The sequence below is a fragment of the Neopsephotus bourkii genome, unplaced genomic scaffold, assembly GCF_033783945.1.
Source record: "Neopsephotus bourkii isolate Nb327-2 ecotype Australia unplaced genomic scaffold, CSIRO-AGI_Nbou_v1 NB_591, whole genome shotgun sequence".
Classification (NCBI taxonomy): Eukaryota; Metazoa; Chordata; class Aves; order Psittaciformes; family Psittacidae; genus Neopsephotus; species Neopsephotus bourkii.
The window spans coordinates 986,239-1,011,256 of record NW_026901092.1 but is presented as its reverse complement, the minus strand read 5'-3'; the positions used below and the strand labels follow the sequence as shown (position 1 = coordinate 1,011,256).

Here is a 25,018-nt window from a genome sequence, read left to right as displayed (position 1 = left end):
GACATTTTGACCAGCAAGTTTGTTCTTGTTTTTTAAGTTTTGCACCCTAATCATCTATAGCATTACTATTTTTTCTTGTTTCTTTCATAAAATTGTTGGTTTTGAGAAATAAAGGCACTAAATAAGTAAATGTGCAAACATTGCGGTGGCTGACACAGGTTAATATGAGTCTGGACTGCTGTTTCTGGAGATGAACACAAAACCCGCTCCTTGGAATACCTGTAGTGGTGTTAAAAGAAAAATGAACTATAGGGAGGTAGGAAGTTGAGATTAAAAGTTAATTATGGAAGACTGTCCTGACTTCGGGGGTTTGCACTAAGAAAGAAGAAGGTCTGGAGTGCTGTTAGGGGCTGCTTTGCAAGAACAGGGACCTCTGAGACCTTTCTGGGTAGGGCTGGAAGTCTTAGCTAGAATAGAGGATGCACAAATCAATTTTTAGTTGAGAACTTTCCAGAATAAGTTTCTGGTAAAGCATACCAGTCAAGGAAAAACCATGCCATGGGTCTTATAATTTGAAAGAGCCTAAATAGGGTTTCACCATGGTATTCAGAAGTAGTGCTGACAGGTGTGTGTAGAGATGTTACTTGTAGGTTGCAGAAGAAGGCTAATAACAACAGCATCAGAGGAAATGGGCTGAGAAGTGACCTGTCAAATTACCCAAGTCACAGCAGAGGCAGGTTGTTATACAGCAGGAAGCCAGTACAAAAAAATGATGATGCCAGTCTCAAGATAGTAGGTAATAAAAGATCCTTGTTTCTCTGTTGTCTATTTCTAGTCTTACAGTATCCCTTAGGTCTGCCTCTTGCAGTGCATTGGGATGGCACCTTCCTGACTATGGCCGCTTGGGCAGGCACAAGGACGGCTTTCCAGCCACTTTACTCTGTAAGCTTAAGCATTTTCTTCAGAAGAGCAGGTCAAGTCTTCATGCAAAGCAGGCCTTAAAGCTTATTTAAAAGTAATGAGGACTGAAAATAAAACCCAAAATATTTTAGTAAGTTTTAGTTTTATGTGTGAGAAATTTATGGTAAAAAAATGGCTTATATGATCCACAGAGCTGAAGTCAGTTTTTTATTTTTTTAGTGCTATATTCTGCCCAATGCATAGGATAGAGTGTGTATGTGTAATCTAACTTCTGTTCTCCCTGGAGCTAAACAAGTGAAATTCTCCTAAAGAGATTGTCTTGGTGGCCCTGGAAAAACACTTTCTTCTTTTCAGCTGTTTCGTCTCGTTACATGGATGCATATATCCTAGAAGCACTGGGAAATTTCTGATTTTCCTCCCTCCTTTTCCTGTAATCCATTGACGCCAGTCACTTCCATAAGAGCATATTGGCTTGTTGTCAATTTGCCCAGCTTAATCTATGTAAATGCATATAAATGCTTTTAACTCTACTCCCTTTCCACTTAGTTTCTTCTGAGAGTCTCTGCATTTATTCTGATTTGTGTTGCATGCAGCTCTGTTCCCAAGTTTTGAATAGATAGGAAGGCTTATCCTGTACATCTCTGCTGCTACCTGATACTTGCAAATTCCGTATGTCTTTGAAGCAGTGACTCTTGCATTCATTTGTCCCTGTAGAGAGGTTTCAGATCTCTTTAGGAAACATGAGCAAAACCCTTTGTCAAACAAAAGTCCTTCTAGGTTGATTTTTCCTTGTTCTCTGTGGAGAAGAGGACCATAACAACATAATGCTCCAATAGGAAACACAGTCTGACTGCATACACAGCAATCACAGCAATCACAGTTCTTACTTCCCAGCTGGGAGCAGTGAGCTCCCAGCTCCTCAAGCCAAAAGGCAAAGGCTGTGTTTCTGTCCAGAAAAGTCCAAGCAGTGGGCTCGCAGAGGTGGAGGAGCTGGAGAGGTGTAATGATCCCAAGTTAAGACCTCAGTTAAGTTTCTAGTTATTGTTCACTCTTTTTTCTGTGTATTTTTTTTCATACCTATTCCCATCTGTTAGTCTGTCATATGGTGCTCCACCAACGTCATTTGTCCACAGTCACATGGACATCTCACTGTTCCTAGTCATGTAAAAACACCTAGTCATGTAAAAACACCAACTTCCCTAAACCTTCCTTCTCAGCCCCAAATCCCAGGTAGAGCTGGAGAAATGAGAGGCCTTCCTTCTGTCTTCATGTAGCTAACAAATACTCTGTCCCAAAATAACCTTATTCCAGGATTTGCTTTGTATTGCTGTTCCTGAACAGTACTTCACAGTGTCTTGGACTTAGGGTAGCATGTGTCCTTGTGGTACTATTGATGAATGGATAGTAAGAAGCTCTAGTTAAAATGAAGCAAACCAAAGCCTCCTCAAACCAGCAAGAAAGAACAAAGAAGTCACCTGTGCCTTGCCTGTTGCCTCATTAAAAGAGGCAACTATTTGCTTCCTGCTGGAGGTTTATGTTTAATGTAGACAGATGTGTGACTGATTTGTATGCTGTGCTAGTTGATGATGGAGGAACTGAAGCCCGAAGCCCAAGGTAGTATTTTCGTGTGTGTGAAATAGCAAATTTTTGTTTGTGTGAAAGGTTTTTATAATCTGATCTGCATAGATTGGCTTAATTTATATCGATTTTTATAAAAAAGTTTTTTCAACAAAGGACATTTCTTCAGCAGCTAGCTTTACGTCCTACATCTGCATAGAAATGGCTTTTATCTTGGAAAGTTACAGAAAATAATATCTGAATGAAAAAACAGAGGTTTGCCAGAGAGCTGCTTAGAAGTTCCAAGTGTTTCTTTACCCTTAGGAGTAAAGAAATGGGCAGAGACTAGATAAGACAGCCACAGATTTATGCAGAGGCATTTGCTGCATTGCCCTCATGAACTTTTTTTGTCATTTATAATGCACTTAATGGGGTATTATCTTCTCGCCAATACATTGATCTGTCAGAAGACAATAATAATAGTATGGTATGTACACCATATAGAGTGTACTATATTGCAGCATTTATTATAAGATGAAGTTATAGTAATATAAAGTAATAGTGTCAGAGATTACTTCAGACCTTCAAGCACCTTTAAGGAGGTAGTTCAGAGTATTTTTTACTTTCTGGATGTACGTGTGAGCTAATACAGAAAGGTGGCTCAAAGGTGGTGGTTGTTCTATTTTTGACCAGAACTAGGTTTCCTTTTGTATGCAGTTGGAATTCTGTATTTTGGAGCATGTATGGTCTATAAAATGTTGTAATTCTAAAGTCAGGTATTACAGAGGCAAAATAGAAATTTATTTATGAGGTAGGGGAACTTCTAATACCTCAGTCACTCAGGGATGAGCTCATGATGGAAGGACAAGGGAAGAACATGGGTAATCCATTGGTTATCAGAAAGGATGTATTGTCCAGACCAAAGACTCAGGAAAACAGAAGGCAAGCCTGACAGTACCAGCAGCTTCCAAGAGAGTCTACATCATTGTGCCTTCTTACAAATGAAAATCTTTCCAGGAACACTTTGTTCTGTGGGACAGAACCTTTGGGGACAGTAGGGTTCTCCTTTGCAGTTTCCTTTGTGCAGCTTTCTCCAGGTCTGTTTTGTAGGCTAAACCTGGATCTTCTGACATCAGAAGTATAATTTCTCTGTGATGTTAGAAGATCAATTACATCAGCAGGTCACAGTGGTAGGCTCTTGCTTGATCATCTGTCAGCAACAGAAAACTTGTCCGTTATCTCTTTTAGGAATGTCCATGATGTGTTTTTAGAGAATGCATGTTTTGATCTTGATCTGAGAATATTTTCTGAGCAGTTCAGTGTGATTCTAAAACTGAAGTCTTTTTATTAAAGCTCTTTCCCAAAGGGAAACCTTTTCCCCAGTTGCTCTCTGCTCTTCTGGGACCAATTTCAGTGCAAGCAAGGTGTACCATGGGCAGAAGTTGTCCTTTCCACAGGCTTCTGTTCAGTCATGGTTTGCTGGCTGCTGGCTGGATTGCAGAGATCTAAGTCCAGACACGCAGGTGATGTGGGCATAGAGATGGTTTTCAACATTTTTCTCATCCTGCTATTTTGGTGTAATTCAACTCTAATTTCAGCAAATGTATAAGAAAGATAAATTCTTTTACAACGTGGAAATTATAATAAAACTTAGATCAAAGGATTTGGCAGAAGATGGAAGAGTGGTTTTGGCAGACATTGTAGCATAATGATATCTCAAAGATTCATTGTCCTATGAGCTGTTCTCAAGGAACATGTTATTTATCAACAATAACAATTTTTTGTGCGTTTTTTTTTAATTGAGCAATTAATAATAATAATTTCATTGTATGTTACCAGATCCTGGTATAATTTTGTATTTGCACAGGCTTAACAGTCCATGTATGCTTTTGCTTTCAAGATGGATGATTTAAAAGACCAAGTTTAGTGGTTTTGCTCAGGCAATAAGAAATGCAAAATGACATGTAATGTTTGACAATTAAGGGAACACTGTCACAAAATTAAACAGTAATAATTTCAAATGCAGTAGGAAATTTGATCCAAAATATTCTCCTCTTCTTGCAGAAAGACTGATGATCCTGGGTAGGAAACCATGTAAAAAGTATTTTTGCATGACAGAATTTGTTCCACATAACAATATTTTACTTTTCCCCTGACAAGTTCTTTGAAGATGCCTATTTTAATGACTGTTGAAAATCTATTGAAGATCTGGAAGATAATCAGCATTAACACACTTGCCTCCTCTGTACTTTTGTAGGATTGTCAAATACAATCTTAATTTGCCACAGGCATTGTATGTTTATTAAAAGTGACATCTTCCCGTTTTCCTCCAAGCAGATGGCTCATGTGTGCAGAGAAAACTAAGTGAGAGAACAAAGACTGTCTGTGATGCCTGAACACTCCTCAGTACCAATATTTCTGATTTTTTTTCAAGTGAAGCCCTGAAACGAAGTCTTCCTATTCTACCTGTGTGGCAAAAGTTAAAGCGACATGAACCGCCTGCATAATTCCTTGGTAGCTTATTTTCAGATTGAGCACTTAATCTGTGTGTGCATTTGTAGGCATATGCATATATGTACATATACATTCTCACTCTCACATGCTTGACAGTTTTTTTTCCCCCAAACCCCACATTTGCTAACCAAAGAATGGGTTAAATCTCTATTATAGCCTATTTCTGTCTTTTATTATTAAGATCAGATGTAATGTGTATATTAAGCTTGATCATTTTATCCTGGACATTTGCTTTACAAATTTAATTTAACACAGGCTTTTTTGAGCTACACTACGTAAATTCTTATGCACGCACAAGAGGAATTAGTGAGATTAATGCCTGTGAGCATTCTGCAGGGGATGCAACACACAGTAATAATTTGGGTCACAATGCCTTATAAAGTCAATAGTAGTAAGAATTTTTAGCATAAATTTAAGGCGATGCATCATTTAAAAAAGCAAAGCTTTTTGGACCTTAGACCCAGTAAGCGTCACCAGCAGATCATAAAAGTTTAATTCACACCTCCTTATGGAAAATCCCCTCATCTGTCTGGGAAGAGTTTGCCAAAAGTGTGTATAGCCAGATTAGTCTCTTACATGGATGGCTAAGTGTAAACAAAGGACTTAAAGCTAACCTGTAGGTCATACATCAGAACTAAGAAGTTCAAATGCAAGATCTTAATTTCTTTACCTCTTTCATAACTACTCTAATGTTGTACGCACACCAGGTGTGTGTGTCTAAGGAATATTAGCAGTATTGAACATTAGTTTTTTCTTTGGATCTCTTCAAGTGAATAACAACAAAATTGATATGAAACATTAATTTCTGGTAAAAACATGACTAGAACATACGCTCTTTGCAGAATCAAGAACTTGCTCGTTTAGTTTTCATACATTCATTTGAAATGCTTTATTTGCTTCAAAAGGATTAATCTTAATAGCTTTAAAAATGAGAGTCTAAAACTATCAGGAATTGTTGGCTTAGGACCTACAACAGGGAATTAGTGGCTTCCCACTCAGCACTAATGAGTGGATTTTTTTTTTAAGCTCTGTTTATTTATAAGCACTGCTGAATACAGATTCTTTTTAAACAGCCATATTAACAAAATGCTTCTTGCCCAAATGGCAATATAACATCATCTCACATTAAAAAATGCAGCATACTTAAAGAAAAAATATCTAAATTTTTAATAACTTCTGAATAGGTATCTTCAGAATATCCTCAGGTACTTTTTTTTGGGCAGCCTAAGGTACAAATACATACTACCATGCACTGTCATTCTGCGTACAATATACTACATAAACATTCCAAAAAGTTAATATTTAAGGTGATCAGTAAAGGTATTTGCTGAGATTGAAGACTGCATGCCTTAAGAATATTAGGGAGAAAAAAATATTCAGGTTTTGGGGTAGCATAAGTGTTCCCTGTAAAAGGTTCCTTTAATACACCACTGTTACTCCTTTTACATGGTGTCAAAAAGAAATCTGAACGGAATAAAACCAGACTAATAGTGGGGTGTATTTCAATAGGACAGAATTAAATGTTTTTCAGTCATGATGTTCTTTTCCAATGTTTGTGGATACTCCAAGTGCCTCTGTGAGTTGCAGGTGAACTCAGTTATGCTGAACAACCCCCAGAGAGCCAGCTTCTTTTCTTGCCCCTTTTGCAGACATGCTTTTTTGTTAGGCTGGGATTCTTAAATAAGGGCTTCCCTGAATCTTTCTTTACATACCTAACAGCCCTAAAACACAAATTACTTTTCACCAGGAAGCAGAACTACACAGCTCTGGCCATCTGCTGCTGCTTAGCGGGGGAGCAGTTCTGGTCTTGGAACAGTGTACTAGAAAGGTCAACCAGTTTCAATTGCTCAGATTACTCCATTGACAGGTTGACCTGTAATTGTCATTTTCCTCTGTAACATATTAAAAGTCAGTTACAGTGGGTAATGATTTGCTCCATTATCTGTAAGATGGAGGTGGGATAATTTACTGCATTCCTGTTCTGTACTAGAATTGCCCACTAGATTAATTTGGGGAGAAAAATTACACTGTGAGAAAATGTAGCATTAAGTGGATACAGGTGCTCCAGTTCCTGCATCATGTAAGTGGTTATCTCATTCTGTGTTTCTGAAGAGATATACACTATAAAAATGTTTTCCCATTGGTGTTTTTGCTAAAATATGTATACCTCTTCTGCACACACAGAGGAGCTGATCATTGTTTGCCACTGGCAAAGCTGTATCTCAGGGAGATAAGGCTCCAGATCATTAAGGAAGATACGTAGCATAATTATATATATAGAACATGTTAGTTATGTATTATGTATTTACTATATGGACATTTAAAAAAATAGCGCATACTACCAGAAAGTATTGAAAGGTGTTGCTGCCTGACAGGAAGACGATGTTGAGCGTGTCATTTAAATAATTTTGGTTAAAATGGCAGTGTTTGAAAAATAAATATATAGAAATGTATGGAAAAGGAACCGCTTACACGCAACATGCAATTGTGTGAATATCTGCAAATGTAGCACAATTTATTTTCCTTGTTTGTCCCTTGGCAGTTTCCAGCTGAACAGCTATGCATCAGACTCCATCATTATGTCTGGCAGCTGCAGTGCAACATGGTTTTAGAACTCTCTGTGATTTCAGCAGTGAAGCACAGCAAGCACTTTACTAGCCAAATAAAAGTAAAAAAGCCCCAAAACTTGAACTATTTTCTGTATCTATGGTAATGGTGCGCAATAAGGCAGGAAGCCTTCATTTACATCGCTGTTACTGACAGCTTGCAACAACTTGCCCGGTTCTGAGTTGACTGATTCATACAGGATAAGCTCCCTCTCCTGGCACCTCTTTTTCCTCAGCTCTACCCATGCTTCTCATGCAACAGCCAGCTCCCCCAAGATTTCTTTTCTGAATCTCAAATGCCAAGGTGCTAGAAAGAAAAATATAGTACAAAAGTTATAAGAAAGTGTCCATCTTGTAGGCACAGCTTGTTTCAGATTCCTTTAAATGGTGACCTTGCTGGGTGCCCCAAGATGAGTAGACCCTTTCCTTCTCTCCCTCAAAAGCGTATTTTCATGTCTACTAATAGCATTCCTTTCAATGTCCTATGACATGAAAACTGGATAGCCTGGACCCTCAAGTAATTCATAGAGAGGCTAAGTGATTTGGAAAGCAGCAGCAAGTTCAGGAAGAGTGGAGCAGATGACAGATGCTAGAGAGGGTTCTGAAACATGCTTTCTTCAACCTTTAGTACTGCTGATATGAAGGTTTTGCTGTGTACTTACATTTTTTTTTGTTTCAGGGAGTAGCATGTGGGAAATATATAAGAAAATGATAGACCTATTCCTTGCTTCTTCAGAGACGGTGCATATGCTGCTTATTTTCCTAGCCTTTTTATCCATAGCAAATGTATACTGTTTGAATTTATGCTAGTGGGTTCTTCCGTTGTTTAGTTTTAGCTTAAGATCTGAGTAGCATATAGCTATCAAAGCCATGATGGAACTGGAGTGAAATGTAATTCATGTCTCCTTCCATTTAAAAGGAAGAATGAAAATTAAAGCAGTTGTGGGTAGAAAACAGAAAGGATAACTGGCTTTAAGTGTGTGAGTAGACCTGCTTATGCAAATCTCTAAATCAGTCTTCAGAGAAAGTACTACCATTGAAAGGTATAAATACATTTTAATTCTTTCTGAATGAACATCAATGTGAGGAGGTGTGTAACTCCAGTTTCAGTTCAGAACAATTTTATTCCATTTTAATTTTAAACAGTTATTAAAGTTAGATAGCACTCACATTTCAAAGTACCTCTTTAGGGTTGGTCAAAGGTAAGGTATATTTATATTTCATGTGTAACTAGTCAGGCTCTGTAGCACCTTTTACGGATTTAAATATTCTCTTGGGTCCCTTCCTACTGAGTGCCATTAGGTAAAAGATTCAAACAAAAAGCTGAACGGACTTCAGCAAAACAGTTAAACTGGCAGATGGGTACAGAAAATACTAAAGTCTTTAAAGCAAAAGTACTTCAGTAGACATTTTCACCAGCTTTCTTAACAAATAGGTATTTATAGCATACTTAACTTTTAGGTAGAAGTCTGGTTTAAAATCTGATAGTATTGGCTCTGTCCAGTTTAGGTGTATACTTCATTAAAATCATAGACATGTTGGTCTGAAGGCACCTCAGAAGGTCACATACTCTAATTTCCCGCTCCAAGTAGCTCTCTTGCCTGCACTCCAGTGGATCATCACAGGTCAGTTTGACAAACTTCAGCAGCCTCCAGGGTATGGATTCCATATCCTTGCTGGGTCACCTGCCCCAGCACTGCTCCAGTGAAAATGTTATTCCTGATGTCCAACTAAATCTCCCATGCTGCAGTTTGTAGCTATTGCCCAGTTATAACCTCTGCCAGGACCGTCACCTTTGTAGCTCCTTTTGGAGTACTTTTACATTGCCACACAGCCTGCTCTCCAGTAAACTAAACAAGCCCGGCTCCCTCAACCTCTCCACATGCTGGACTGTGTGCTCCAGGCTCCTGATCAGCCTGGTAACTGGGCTTTTGATTGAGACTCAAATCTGGATAGAGTATTCAGTATACAGTGCCAAATGGAAGAGAGTATCTTCCCTCGTTTAGTCTAGTTACATCTAAATACATTACAGGCTAATTGCATCGTGTCATAGTGTTTGAGAAATGTTGAGAAATATGGTAAGATATTTTCTAAAATAATGCTGTTCTTAGAAGTTCCACAAAAAAAAAGGGGTATACTTTTAAGAAGTCTTGCCAGCATAAAGAGCACTGTGCAATCTGAGATACATGAGTCTTCATCATAATATTAAAAAAGTTACTTTAAAATGCAAGGCCTATTTTCCTAAAACTTTAGTTGAAATTCACACTTGATTAGGATGGAGAAGAAAGACAACATGGAAGGTGATTGCAGGCTAGTTTCATCTTTGCTTTCTGGCTGTGGACTTACAAGATACACATCTCTTGCAGTGCTGTTTGCAGGAAGGACTGCACAGGGGAGATTCAGTACAAAGGTGCTGAAGGTGATAATGAGAGATTTGTTTTACTGATACCTTTGACATCCATTTTGGGTTGTCTAATTAAATAGTAATATTATTAAAAATTGTATTTTTAAAGCAGAGATGATTAATTGCTCAAAAATAGCAATTGCAGAAATCCATCTTAATTCCATACAGCACACATTATAATTTTTAAGGATACAAAGGAAACAGTTGATGCATCTTATCACAAACTTTGTAAAACATGTGTAAACTTCTATGTGTCAATTGTATTTGAGCAGATTCTCTTCTGTGCTTCTGATCTCTTGGGTTTTTTTTTAGTCCTTTGTCCAGTTTGACATTTACTACAGCTCTCATTCTAATAAAAAGTGGAAACATATTTCCTGTTTTGCTTGCTTTTTCTTTCAACTCAACTTCAAAACATATTGGTTTTCTTTAGAAATGTATTGTGAGCAACCAGATCATAACTGGTTTTTAAATGAAACATGACTTGGCAGAAAGAGGCAGTGTCCAATCTGTTTACAATTACACAACAGGTTAGGAATTGATACCGAAAATGCTAAATTTTTTAATCTTATGATAACAAGCAGGGTCCTAAAAAGACAACTTTTTCATATGATGTAACTTTAGTAGGCAAAAAAGTGTTCCTATCCCAGAGATCTCATTCTCTTTGTACAAGATGTATGATAACAGCTAAAAAAAATACTCATGTTCTTTGTAAACTGTTGCTGGAAAGCATTCTAATGGAAGCATCTAACACTGAGTCTCTTGCCTGCATGACTGCTAGCTTTATAACAATTTTCAGGTAGGAATAATTTACTGTGAAGTAAAATATCAGTGAGTCAGTAGCTATGAATTTACCTGTGCTTCTGTAAAAGTTATTACACTGTTGATTCCATCTGAAGATTGTATGATCTTTTTTTAAAGCTTTTGCTTCCCCTAGCCTACCAGTTTTGTTTGATTTCTTCTTCCCAAGACATTCAGTATCTTCTATTAACAATTCCAATGCTAGTTACAAAAATTAAGTAATTTAAATATGTAGTCAGAAAATTGTGTCATCTCTTTCTCTGCTGGAATAAATAACAGCAGAGATTCTACCTGGGATGTAGCAGTCTCTGTGGCTTTCAGGCTAGTCTTCTCCTTCTGGTGCTCCATAAGTCATTGTAGCCCAGTTAGATGAATTTGAATACACCAGGCAAACAATTAATATACAAAAAAATCTTCAGATTTAAAGTATTGAAGCTTCTGATGCAATAGGAACTACTGGTATTATAAAGTGTTTTCTTTGTCTTTTTTGTTTTTTGGTTGTTTTGTACTTTATTTTTTTTTTTAAAGGCTTTCTCATTTTACTCCTTGAAACCTCCATTTGACAAAACAGCCTTTGGTTTTTTGATTGACTGTTTTCAGTGTCCAATGAAAGTGCTGATTTTTAACCCTAGTTGCTGGTGAAGACAAGTGACTGAAAAAAGGATGACCGAAAACAGTCTTCAGATAATTTTTCAAGATTTTGTTGGAAGAAACAAAATCTTTACAGGAAGCCCTAGATGGGAAGTTTTTTTTTAAATAATGGTCACAGGACCAGTTTCATGGCTCTTTTTGAGATAAGGCACAATACCAATGCTTTCTCCACCTCTTTAAACATATCAGTAGAGTTTGCAATGCTGTAAGCAAGGGTAACAAAGCTTTCTGATTTAAGAGGCTACTCACATCTTTTAGAGAAGACCCTGGTTATAGTAATTGATTCACTGGCTGTGCATTATCTGACAAGCATGTTTGCTTCACTTTCTGAAGTACCGGCACTGCAACTGTGCAGAGGGGTTAGAGTGGGAAAGTGCATGGAGCCCTTTGCTTAGCTATCCTTCCACCAGAAACTGGAGCGCAAGAGGACTGAGGTGATAGTGCACCCCTGGCCCCATCCCACCCTAAAGTGACATAGGTTGGATGGCGATGGGTACATCTTACTAAATCTTTTACTGCTCTTTCAGTGTTTCTTCACAGAAAAATGTTTTAATACAAACTAACTTTGGCCATCTAAAATTTTTCTGTTAATGTAATTGAAAGAGGGAAGGAGGAAAGATTATGCCTAAAAAAAATTAATTGCAATCTAATAAGATTTGACTGGTTTTTGGAACTCTTCATATATTGTTGCCTTCCAGTTGGAAAGATACCAAGGCCAATCTTCAAGCTACATTTGCCATGCAAAGTCTCCTCACCACTGCTTAATAAAAGTTATTGGCCTGAGCAGGTCTTTGTGCTCATCCAATGGCTCAGTTCTTATCAAGCTGCTGGTGTGAGGGATGGCTGAACCCAGTTTACCAAGGCAGACATAATTTGGTTTCTGTTATTGTTTTGGTTTGGGTTTTTTTGTGTTGTGTTTGTCCCTCTCCTTAACCCTCCCCACCCCCCAATCAAAACAAGTGTTTATTTGTACATGTTTATCTTCTAGGATAATGTGATGTTTATCTTCTAGAAGAGCTAAACACTAGTACACTGCCTGTTGTTTTCCTTCTTATCATTTCAGCATCTTTTTGAAAGCATATGAATATACATGACATGCAAATTAGGTTTTTAAAATAAATAAATAGAAGTACTTGCATTACTGCAGATGCAAATGTTGAGGTGAAGTTACAATCATTTAAAATAGCTTTAGAATCATCTCTCTTTACCTTGATGAAAATAACTAATTTCTGGAAGCAGTGACTGTCTTGCAAGCTACTCAAGTATTTTAGATAACTTGGTTTTGCCATGCTATTCTATTTGTTATATACAAGGTGGCTAATCTGTGCAAATGCAACAGGGAAACAATTTTCTTGCTGGTAATCCTGTTGTTCAGAAGGCCAGCCCTTGTATGACATTTTCGTAACTCTGTACAGTATCTGGATTAAACAGTGATTCCCTTAGCAGCAGAAGCAGACACGAGGTGTATATTACATGGGAGATGAATTAACTCACACAAGCTTCTTACTCCTTGAGGTGGAGCTGTGAAACAAAGACAAAAAAGTAATTATAAAAATAAAAATCTGGACATCAGTTTCAGAGTTAAGAAATTAAATACTGCCAATATGTACGAAGGAAGAAGAAGGAGTGGGGTAATAATACTCTGATATCACTACTAGAGACATATCCAGGTCTATGTCTTTAATAATGTTGAATGTCTGCTGTACAGAAAAATATTTATGACCTCCTGCTGTAATGTAGGTTGTCCTTTATAAAAAAAAATGGATACAATGGGCAAAGGCTTGAAGTGATCTGCTTGAAAATGTCATTTGAAGATCACCCCTGCAGAAATAATACAACAGCAATGTCTTTGGAAGAAGAAATCAAACCAAACTGATAGCCTAGGGGAAGCAGAAGCTTTAAAATAAGATCATACGGTCTTCAGATGGAATCAACAGTATAATAACTTTTACAGAAACACAGGTAAATTCATAGCTACTGACTCACTGATATTTTACTTCACAGTGACTTATTCCTAAGTGAAAATTGTTAAAAAGCTAGCAGTCATGCAGGCAAGAGACTCAGTGTTAGATGCTTCCATTAGAATGCTTTCCAGCAACAGTTTACAAAGAACATGAGTATTTTTTTTACCTTCTGGATGCCTTTTGGCAGATGCACCTAGTTTGAAGGACATTTTGTTTTTTTTTCCTGGTGACATAGTAGTGCCAATGACATTAGTTTAGTTGGACAAGACCTCGGGGTGGGGGGGATATATAAACACAGATACACTAACTTTTGACTAGGGAAGTTTCTGTAACCTGACAGCACAACGAACAACAGGTGCTAGGTCTTATTGCAGTCAATGGGCCTCAAGTTTTCCTGTCATGAGCTTGAACATAAATAATGCTCTTTGCAGTGCAGCTTCCACCATGACAAGGCAGAAAAACGTTTCAGGACTGCCAAAAATCTGGGTTTTGGATTTGTTTTTTGTTGTTCCCTCCTGCCCCAACAGAGACGGATAGGTAAGTGGGAGCATATCAGAATAACAAAGCATGCAGAAAGAATTAGTAGTCTAGAGAAAAACATCAACAGAAGGCAAAGGCAGCCTTCCATTACAGCTTGTGTCACACTGCATATAGACTGTCTTGTTTATAGCAAATGAAGCTTTGAAGACAAGGAGCAGCTGAAAATGTGATTATAAGCATCAAGCCAGTGGTAGCAAATCAAGTACTACTATGCAGAGATGTGCAGGTTTCTGGGTCTTCCAATATTCTAGCCAAGAATGCAACTAGCATCTGAAAACAGAGGTAAGGTGTGAAGGGCACAGTAAGACACACATGAGAGTGGTTTCTAGCAACAAAGAACAAGCGACCGAGTTAAATGTACAGGTGACCAGTTTGTCAGTGACCTAGCAAAATGGGTTGAGACAATGTGACCATGATAAGGCAATAAAATTATTCCAGACAACATACCAAGAGACATGTAGCCTGAAAACTATTTAAAAAGTAACAAATAAAATCCTATAAAGAGCTGAATAAAGCAACTGTAAACCTTGTATTTATAACTGAAAAAAAGTCATTGTATCCCAGTAAAAGCAATGTGAGAAAAAATGAATATGTCCTTTATGAAAGTGGTACTCGCTATCGCAGAAGAACTTCTACCTGAAAGTCAGTGTGGTTTCAGAGCTAACAGAAGTACCACAGACATGGTATTTGTTCTCAGACAACTGCAAGAAAAGTGTAGAGAACAGAATAAGGGGCACTATGTAACTTTCATTGACCTCACCAAAGCTTTTGACACTGTGAGCAGAAAAGGCCTGTGGCTGATCTTGGAATGATTAGGTTGTCCCCCCAGGTTCCTCAAAATGATTACTCTGTTACATGACGATCAGCAAGGCCAAGTCAGATATGGCGATGCACTCTCTGAGCCCTTCCCAATAACTAATGGTGTGAAACAAGGTTGCGTTCTCACACCAACTTTATTCACAATCTCCTTCAGCATGAAGGGCTACGGTATACCTCGACAAAAAAAAGGTATTTGTATTCGATATCGTACTGATGGGAGCCCATTCAATCTGAGGCGACTGAAGGCCCTCACTAAGACCCTAAATCATCTTGTCTGTGAACTGATTTTTGCTGCCAGTGCCGCCCTTGATGCCCACACAGAAGCAGATCTGCAGTGTTTAACATCTTGCTTTGCGGAGGTGGCTGAGCTTTTTGGGTTGGAAGTCAGGTTGAAGAAGACAATAGTTCTCTACCAACCTGCACCACAAGAAGATTACCATCATCCCCACATTACCATTGGTGAGTCAGAGCTTAAATCATTTCAGCAGTTCAGCTATCTGGGAAACATTATTTCCTCGGATGCCATGATCGACAAAGAGATAGACAACAGAATAACAAAGGCATATAGAGCCTTCGGACAACTCCATAAAAGAGTCTGGTGCAATAAACACCTGAAAAAAAGTACAAAGATTAGTGTCTATAGAGCCATTGTACTGTCTACTCTTTTATATGGGTCTGAATCATGGGTCCTCTACCGCCATCACCTGTGACTCCTCGAAAGCTTTCATCAGTGCTGCCTCTGTACAATTCTAAACATCCATTGGACTGACTATGTGTAAAATGTTACTGTCCTTGAACAGGCAGGGGTCACCAGGATTGAGGCCACACTGCTGAAATTGCAGCTGTGCTGTGCTGGGCAGGGCATGTCTCTAGGACGAAGGATCACTGCCTTCCTAAGATCGCGTTGTACGGTGAACTTGCCACTGGTTGCCGCAAGAGACATGCCCCAAAGAAGAGATATAGGGATTCCCTGAAACAATACCTTAGCCTTGGCCATAATGGCTATCATCAGTGGTCCACCTTGGCCTACAATCGGGAGAATTGGAGACACACCATACATAATGCCATTGACTCCTTTGAGAACTCACACAGAACTAGTGTTGAGGAGAAAGGACAGCATAGAAAGAACCGTGCTCCGCCTATACCACCCAAGGAGACCTTTCGATGTGCTTTTTGCAACAGGATTTTCCTATCTCACATTGGCCTTTTTAATCATCAGCGCACTTGTAGTAAGCATGGGTAAAGCGCATCCCAAATCGTCGTTTGCGAAGTCAAGCCATGATGTGATGATGAATGTAAAAGACAGAAGCCTACTGACATAAAATTGCTGTTCTTCAGTCTGGATTTTATGCAGCTGGTATCTACATAACGCCATTATATTTAACTATGAATAAAAGGACAATTAATAAAGAGATTGGAAGTAGAAGGGGCAAAGTAACACAGCTTCTTGTAGTTTTTTAAGCTTCAAATAACTCCTTGAACCATAAAGAACTCCTCTGAAAATTTTACTTTCAGCACATTGCCAGAAGTAAGCTTAATTTTACTACTGTATTCCTTGTGTGTGGCCAGAGGCATCGGCTAGCACTTAATGACAGAGACAAGAGATTTAAAGCTGAGACATAAATACAGTGAGTAGCAGTGATGTTATATATAATCGAAGTGCAGATCATTTTCTTCTACAGCCATAATTCTGACAGAATAAACGCTAAAACTGTTGTCCTTAGGGGCATATTTGAATTATTCCTACGGCCTGGTTACGAGGAGAGTTTACTTACTAAAAGTCTTAAGCCTTGGCAAAAATGATGCAAGAAAAATAAAAATCAAAGCATGAAAGCATCTTGAAAGCAATCTTGAAATGAAGAACATCATCTGGAATAAAATCATGAGTGAACTGTAAAATGGTCTAAAAGCCTCTACAGACTTTATATCCAACTAATAATTTTTTTGTTTTTCTGTTGTAGAGAGAGAATGAACACAACTGAGGTAGACTAGCTTGTCATTGCCTTATCTTGAACACAAACTTTTGTTGCTCTTGAATTCCTGAGGCTCACAACTTTTAGGTGGCCCAAGTGCAATTTTTGTGTTGAAGTAAAACCACACACCTGCAAGCTGGCACAGATCCTGCTGGATCCTAAATGCTGCTGGTGAGTGTCTCACAGGGCTATCTAAGCTCCTTCTCCATGGCTGACCCCAGTCCGGACCACTGTTACTTCCACAGAGTCTTAGAATGGTTTGGAAAAGACCTTAAGATCATCTAGTTCCAACCTCCCTGCCACAGGCAGGGACACGAAACAGGAAGTTGTCCAAATGTAGGAAACAAGAATTACTTCCAAGAGCTTGCATTAACTCTTTGCAACCTGGTTCCTCATTGAAAGAAAGGTCAGATGGCAGGTGACAGCCTGCCAACATCTCTGCAATGCTGATGCCTAAGCAGCAGTAAGGCTGGCTGCTCCAAGTACTTCTCCACCCCAGAACCAGGGCTGCTTTGGTGGGAAGACACCAGGAGAGCTTTCCCACTTGCTCTGTATTAACTGAATACAACCTGAGTTTGTAAATAGTTTACTGTTTATTAAAAATAAACAAAAAACAGCCCTCCACAAAGCAAACAGTTCTCTCACCTATCCTCAGTCACAGCTGAGCGGCTGTGAAGAAGCATTTCTGCTAATGCAGTACCAGTCACAGCAGAGGAACACAGCTTTTCACAGGTGGCTCTCATTTTCTGGGTTGCTGACTTGCGACCTCAGTGTTTGATTTGCAGAAGCACTGAGTACTTGCAGCTGCAGCTGAAGTTAATAGTAGCTTCGCTTAGAACATGGAAGAGCACTGTGAAGTCATCTGAAAAAGCAGTTTTCAGCACTTTCAGAGTGAGCACCCAAAATTAGTAGTAAATGTGGGGTGGGTTTTTTCATTTTTTATTCTTTCTCTTTGGGCTTTAGTTTTATGTTAAAGATGATATAATTCTTGCTATAGGTGTACTGTGGAAACATTTACTGATGTATGCAAAGTATGTACATGTTGTAATAATGAAATTATAAAGAATCATAGAAGAAATTAATTGTCTTCAGTGTGAACTTGCATTGAGCTCACTAAAAGAATTCATGGAAGTAGAATACACTAGAGCTGTGTGCTGAATTAAGTAGGACAGGATAAAGAGTAGCTATCACTTTCCCTTCCCTCTGTCTTTTTCTCAGAACCACATGAAATGGTTTAAATTTATACTAGGAACTGTAAGGTCAGATACAGTCTCTCCATGTTGTATTAACTCACTTGATTTGAATTACTGTTAGTTTATTGTGGTGTAAATGAGAAGTAAAAGATCTTGAAGGAATGAAGTCCTTCAGCCCAGTGCAAAGAGGGTATATAATGACATGGGCCATAATGTGGTTTGTAAGAGCACACAGCATATTACGATCAATTAGCTCTCATGTAAGGGGCCTGCAGTAGTGCCAGGTGAACACCACAGTCAAAGCTTTAGCTTCAGAAATTAGAGGTAGCTTATAAATAACAGTACTGTAAGTATGTAAAACATGGCATAGTGATTATCCTTAGCTTCTGTGGTTACTGATGTTTTTGGTTTACTATCAGGACAGCGTAAGGACAGAGATGCATCAAAGAACTGTTGATGTGGCAGGCTAATAATAAGGTCACCTCCTGTGATAGAAGGAGAAAACAACTGTGTGCCTGAATTGCTGGGTTTCTTTTATTTGTGAAAATGTTAGAGGGGAAAGAGTGACCTGGCAAAGGATAAGGAATCCTTGAAGTTTTGCACTCTCTTTCTTTTGCATAGATGTGGCTGATGTGAGAAATGCTGTAGCTGATTCTGATTAGTATCCATGAACCTAATTGCAGTCAGTCTGTTTATGACTGTTTATGCTTAGAATTTTATGGCAATTTTGCATTGCAATTAGCCTAAAAGTTGGAAGGTGAGTTTGATGAATCTGCTTGTATTGATTTTAAGATTTCTCTGGTTGTTGAAAATTACCATCTTCATTATAGTTAGAAGAATGAGGCAAGTGTCTGTGGTTCAGCCTCTCTGTTTCTTAACCTGTATTAGACTGAAGTGCTGATGAGAGTGGATTTTTGGCAAGAAGCCAGACTGTAAACAGGACAAACTGAATTGCAAGCTTACGTCTTGCTCCCTCAAGTCTTTGCTAAGGGTCAGTTAAGGGCAGAACATCCATGCTTGGTGCTCATACTAGTACCCAAGTGTCAGGCTTCAGTGCTAACTTACAGGTTTTCGGCCAGTCTCCATTTTCTGCTTCCAAAGTTCTATTACCACTGTGATACCAGCCTGCAGATTGATGCAGTGACTTTTTATCTCCATACGTTATTAATACAAAAGTCATTGTGGGTTTAATGCTCCTGCTGAGTGCCGATAAAATATGATGTCTAGAGAATACTTTCTAAAGCTGAACATTTTTTCATGCTACCCACTAAACGATTCAACTATTGAATATCAGCAGGATTTTGCAGTCTGAGAAGTCAAACTCAATATCATCTAGTACGTAACAGCTAAAATAAAAAGGTCTGAAAGCACACACAGACGCAGTTGAGCCAGTGAGAGAAACTATTTCTGACATTGGCAGTATGTCCCTGAGAAGATAATCAGCTCTTTTAATTAGCAGTAAACTGAGTATACTTCAGCAGTTTTCTGCAGAGGCCACTGTAAACACTGGATAACGGCTCTGAGTCTTCCTACCACCCAGTGTTTCAAGAAAAGAGTTTTGTTTCCCTGGATTTCAGCTTTGAAACGATTCCAAGCGTCACCCCATGCAGCAGGACAACAATACCTGAAAACTGGGACAGCAGTCACAAGAAAGATTGCGTGCTTTCAGTAAAGTGCAAGTGAAGGAGACTCTACTTTAGATGGGAGAATAAATTCTGCCAGCTTTTCTTACTACTTTGCTAAGGTACATTCTCTGAAATGAGTCACCATCAATTCATCTGGTTTGACCCAATTCAAATTAGAGGTTCATTTGCCTTGATTGTATTAGAAGCAACACATCCTTGGTAGCTATAATGGCTATGGAAAGGAAAGTACATACAGTCATTAAGAAAAATGTTATGTTCCGCCTACTGCCTTGCTCAGAAATGTATATAATGTTACATCAGATTATGGCTTTTTTATATGCTGGCTTTTTTAAATATAAAGTATCCTTGTTGCTCCTTTTATTGTAAAATTTCTTTGAATCCTGGCTGCCCTCACTGCTTATTTTGCTCTACTTTTTGTTGATGTTTGTCACTGAGAGACTTTCATACTGGCCAAATCTGTCAAGGTTTGAAGGTCAGTTGCTGGTGAACTGAGCTTTGCAGTTCTCACTAGTTTCTAGCCTTGGCCTGTGCCTGGAGCACTTACTGGGGTCCTGTAGCATTGCATCAGTGTTTCCCTACGTCTGCCTGTAGTGCTGTTGGCTGGCACCTGGGATTCAGTGAAGAAGGGAGCTTTTGAATACCCTGTCACATCTTTCCAGATCTGAAATATTTTCCTCACCTTTTTGTTACTGTTGAGTTCATAAGCTAATTTGCTCTGGGCTAGAAACCGTAGATGGTGAAACAAGGTGCGGTGCCATACTGCTGCCTTCTCCTTTGGTTGGTGGATCTCAGTTCTGCTATTTATTGTCTCCTATCCCAATTTGCCTGGGTAATAATTTCTTGAAAGCTTTATGAAACTTGGTTGTGGAGTGGGCAAAAATGCCAGATGTTCTGGTTAGGCTGGTGATGTAAACTCTGCAGATTCTTGTCAGGCAAATTGGAGAGAAGAGAGCTGGAAGGGCCTTTGAGAAGCTATGTTTTCCATATATCCATCCAGATATAAATGGATCTATTGTAACTGTCACTTCTCATAAGTGTTTGTCTAGCCTATTCTTAAAACCCTTCTATGATAGAGATTCATGTTCTCCTCTAGTCATATATATTCTGGCTTTCAGTTTTGGGCACAGGAAATGTTTTACCTTAAATTTTGATGCAAGTGCATACTTTACCGCCAAGCGACAGAGAGGAGAAAATGATACTCAAGCTCCTTTAATTTATCATTTACTTGAAAACTCTGGAAGATTACTAATTTTCACTTTCTGGGCAAACTGTTACCGCTTTTTTAACCCTTCCTTACAAGCTATGCCTCTTAGTCTTCTGCTTGGTCCCATTGTCTCCAGAACTGGCTATCAGCTCAGGAAAGTCTGGGTATTGCTTCAAGTAGCAATAACAACTAGACGTGCTGGTGAAGACGTTGCTAGTACTACCCAGAGCAAAAAGACTGCTTCAGTTGTCTTATGGACAATGCTCTGCCTCGTATATGCTTGCATGTGTGTCTGCATGGTGTTTATATTTTTATTAAGTATACAATACATCATCAGCTGAAAAGAGATCAGCACCTGCACCTTTTATTTTCCTAGCATAGTAATTTATCCTACATCCGTAGATTTGAAAATGTAACATTTGCATTCCTTCTTACTGAATTGAAATAGAGGCCCATGATTTGAATGGGAACCCCTAGAAGGTTTGCTGCTGTAAGCTGTTCAGTGAGGAGGACTACATTTTTTATTTTTTCTTATTTTTCCTGCATAAAGCAAGAGTGCTAATTTTCAGTCATTTGGATGTGGGTTGTATTATTTCTTTTCTAAACTATTAAAAATGAAGTGTCAAAAGATGAACTCAAAATACATTTGACTGAAGTCTATAATTCAGGTGAGGACTTATGAAGGCTTTGCTGTCAGATGGTATCACAGGGAAACAAATGGCATTCATAGACCAATATCTGTACAACTGCACATGGACTTTTTTGATGTATTTATGGTAACAAGGCAGGGAATAGACTACTCGGTGCCTCCTGAAACCCAGTCATGTCTTTCATAGTGAGACATTTGTTCATGTGCTCTTTAACATAGTGTACGTATGTTTGCTGTGTTACTTCAGACCAGAAGTTATCTTTGTTATATACTTGCAAACTAAATCTTCTGTGATTTTATTTTATTTTATTTTGTTTAATTTTGAAACTTGCTAATAAATCTGTCTCTGAGTCCATGCACACTGTCAGTTTTCCAGCTGAGTGGCATCTGGGATATGGTACTCACGAAGTTGTCCGCAAATTCTGACTTTAGGCTGTCAGCACTGAGATCTTAGTAAGAAGCATCTTTACTTCAGACAAAGGTCAGCTATTTGTTGCCAACTTACTGAGTGGCATCTTTAATCTCATCAAGCTGCTACATAATCAAATAAAGACAGAAAATGCAAAAGACCTTGAAGTTTTTTGTGTCTGTGGCCTTCTTTAGTGATTTTGCTGGTGATGATTCTGATGTGCTACATGAGGTTCTTGGATCACTTGCAATGAACATGCAAAAACCCTTAGTATTCCCAGTAAACTCATTACTACTTATGCAGACAAAAAATTATTCTCTACATCTGTGTTTGTCTTTGCACTAACAATTTTTATTAGCATCTTATAAAGCACTTAATTAACTACTTCTGTAAACATCTCTGCAATATCTCCTTCCTTCTAGATTTCCACACTTCCTAAAAAATATTTCCTACATTTAACTGATTGTGTTGAAACAGACTTTTCCTTATCACGTGTGTCCTTGATACAGTTATCACACATGAGGTTATCTGAATCCCCAAGCCAAGACAGAGGAGGCTAAACTAAAATATACAAAACACTTAACTGAGAATAGGGGGAAATTTCTCACATAATCTGCCTTAGTAAACTGTAGTTTAAAAATTCTAAGTAGAAAAATACATATGGATCTGCAAAGGATTTAGGAAGACTCAGTTAATCAGCTATGAATCTCATAGCTTTAAGGCAAGAGTCCAACCTTGCTGATAACAGGATTTAAGGTGAAGAAGTAGAAGCTCTGGCAATTAAGCAACTTGTGTAAAATAATCCAGGAACTTGAAAGCAGAGCTAGGATTTAAAATGTTGGACTTGTGTTACAATTTAGTTCTTAAATCATGCTGTGATGCAATGATATACTTGGAAAACAAACTACCACTGATTCTGAAACAATACTAGCTAATAAATGTGATGGAAAAACGTTTGTGTAGCTACCCAGCATATTGCCCAGAATGAACAATATGTGGAAAGCTACAAAGACAAAAAAAATAATAAATGTTTAGGGGCATCTTGCAGATGGTAATTTATGTAAAGCTAAATTAAGCCTATGCACTAGACTATGGGTAGAATTGAGATGTATACTTCTCCAAAAGATCTGTAAGAATGCATGATTTATTTCCAGTGATGATTTCCCAGTTTCAGAGACAAGCTACTGCCCCTCCAGCCCTCTAGTCTGGCCTTGACTTGCTGCATGATACATTAGCAAGCAGGAGCAGTGCTCTCTCCTGCTGTTGAGGTGTACTAGGCAGAGCTGATCTCTTGCTCTGTTCATTTGTTCAAGCTGAGATCTAGGCTGTGGGTGAAGTCCTGCTCTTTGGTTGAGTGCCTTCAGGATAGGCGTGATCTATTGAGAAGACTTCAGTATCACTGCATAAAGTCAAGTAGCTGACTTAGTACCCTACAAACGTAGGAAATATGTCTCCCTCCTGAGAAAGTGGAGCAACTTTTGTAATTATATAGAGAAGTCGGGAATAATGATTACTTTTTTTCTTCTAAAAAGCAGAAATATTACCTTAGTTAAACCTAACATGATGTGCAATCAATGGTATTTATAGATAGAAACGTGATACAAATGGAAATTTAGACAGAAAACATTAAGCGCTGAACAGTCTTTTTTTTTTTTTGCCAACCTAATCCCCTGATGAACCTTTTAATTTAACACTTGTTTAACAATTGGATTAAGCAAAGTAAAGAAAACTTTTCCTTAATGGAAATAAATGGAAGCAATGAAGTGAAACATTTAAAAATAGCTCAGACAAAAAGCTTTAAATTACATTCTGGAGAACAGTGGGAAAAAGACAAACCAAACTAACATAGACTTTCTTATGCTTGTTCATATATATATATATATATATATATAAAAAAGAAATAGGGCTCCCTTTATTCTTCTGCAAGTTCTCTATTTGTGCAATGTAAAGCTGTGAATATGCACTGACTGAGGATCAAGGAGGTAATCTCATGAGGTCTTTTAGCCCTGTATTTCTTAACTAGGTTAGATATGTTCCAGAGTATTATTTCTCTGAGATAAAATTTGTTAATGCATGTATTAAAAAATTTCTATTGATGATAAAGTCAACTGAATATAGAACTTATTAAAACTCAGTATTCTGTCATAAACTAGAATTTAAGAATTATGCAAATTGGAAGAAATTGGTGGGGTTTATTTTGTTTTCAATTTGTTTAAATAACAATGGTGATTACCTAATTATCTTTGATTTCTTGTGAGAGGTAAAAAGCAAATGTCTTTTCAGCACACGTGGCTGTTGCATAGCATGAAGATGTGATTTCCTTCTAGGAGCTGGCCTGTAGATCTAGTGAGTGAGTTTTTGTTTGATCTGATGAAGATAAGTTGCAAAAGTGAATAGACACAGGCTTTATGGCATTTTAGAGATGTAGCATGGATGCCAGCCTGATAAGATCTAACCAGATTCTTAGACTACTTAGAAATGTGTGAGAGAAAAAAGTATATGTACTTTTTTCATTTTACTTTTGTCTATGAAAGAACAGCTTTTCCTTGAGACACAGAAGAAAAAATGCAATATGAGGGCAACTGATAAATAACTACTTTCTTCTCAACTTTTTTTTTATGTAGATTGTAGTCAGGTAGTAAGACTTAGGAGGCTCCTGTCCTCTGCAGAATGTCTACAATTGTCTCAATGCTGCTGGCACTGAAAAGTTTCTGATCATCATCACATCAACTACTTACAGTTAGACTACTAAAATGTATGTATTGCATGTAGTTTTTATTCACAGTGTTATAAACTGTAAGATTCAGTGAAAGATGCATTCCTTGCTGCTGCATAAAGCCAAATAGCCACCAAAAGGGAAGGCAAGAATTTGACTTTGTAGCAAGAAGTTGCTTAGTAACTGGTCCAGCACAGGGGATAATACTTAGTAAAGAAATACTTGCATGTATGTTAGAAGGGAAAATCTCTAAGAAACCATCCAGATTGTCTCCTATGTCAGGCAGGCATAGGAGTGTTGAAGTGAAGGATCAATCTCCTGTGTCATGGTTCAAAGGAGAAGTAGGTCATAGGAGCTTTCAGATGGCATGAGAAAAGGCTGAATGCTCTGCGATCAGAAATTCTGATTCCTGCTCGGAGAGATGAGTAAATCAACAGACAGAAGTTTGTTTGTTTTAAGTTGGTTGTTGTTGTTGTTGTTAATTTCTCCAGACCTCTCAGTCTCCTTTGTTATT

The 25,018-nt window shown here is 38.2% G+C and overlaps 1 protein-coding gene across 3 annotated transcripts in view; it reads left to right on the top strand.

The window, feature by feature from the left end:
- Positions 1-25,018, top strand: part of GABBR2 (gamma-aminobutyric acid type B receptor subunit 2) — a 454,845-nt gene that overhangs the window by 35,196 nt on the left and 394,631 nt on the right. Inside the window, exon 1 of one of the 3 annotated variants that reach the window (XM_061351453.1) lies at positions 17,496-17,598. The exons of the other annotated variants lie outside the window; for them this stretch is intronic. The gene's annotated coding sequence lies outside the window, so the exon portion shown is untranslated. Of the gene's footprint in view, positions 1-17,495; positions 17,599-25,018 lie in introns of those variants that run through there. 3 annotated transcript variants of the gene reach the window in all.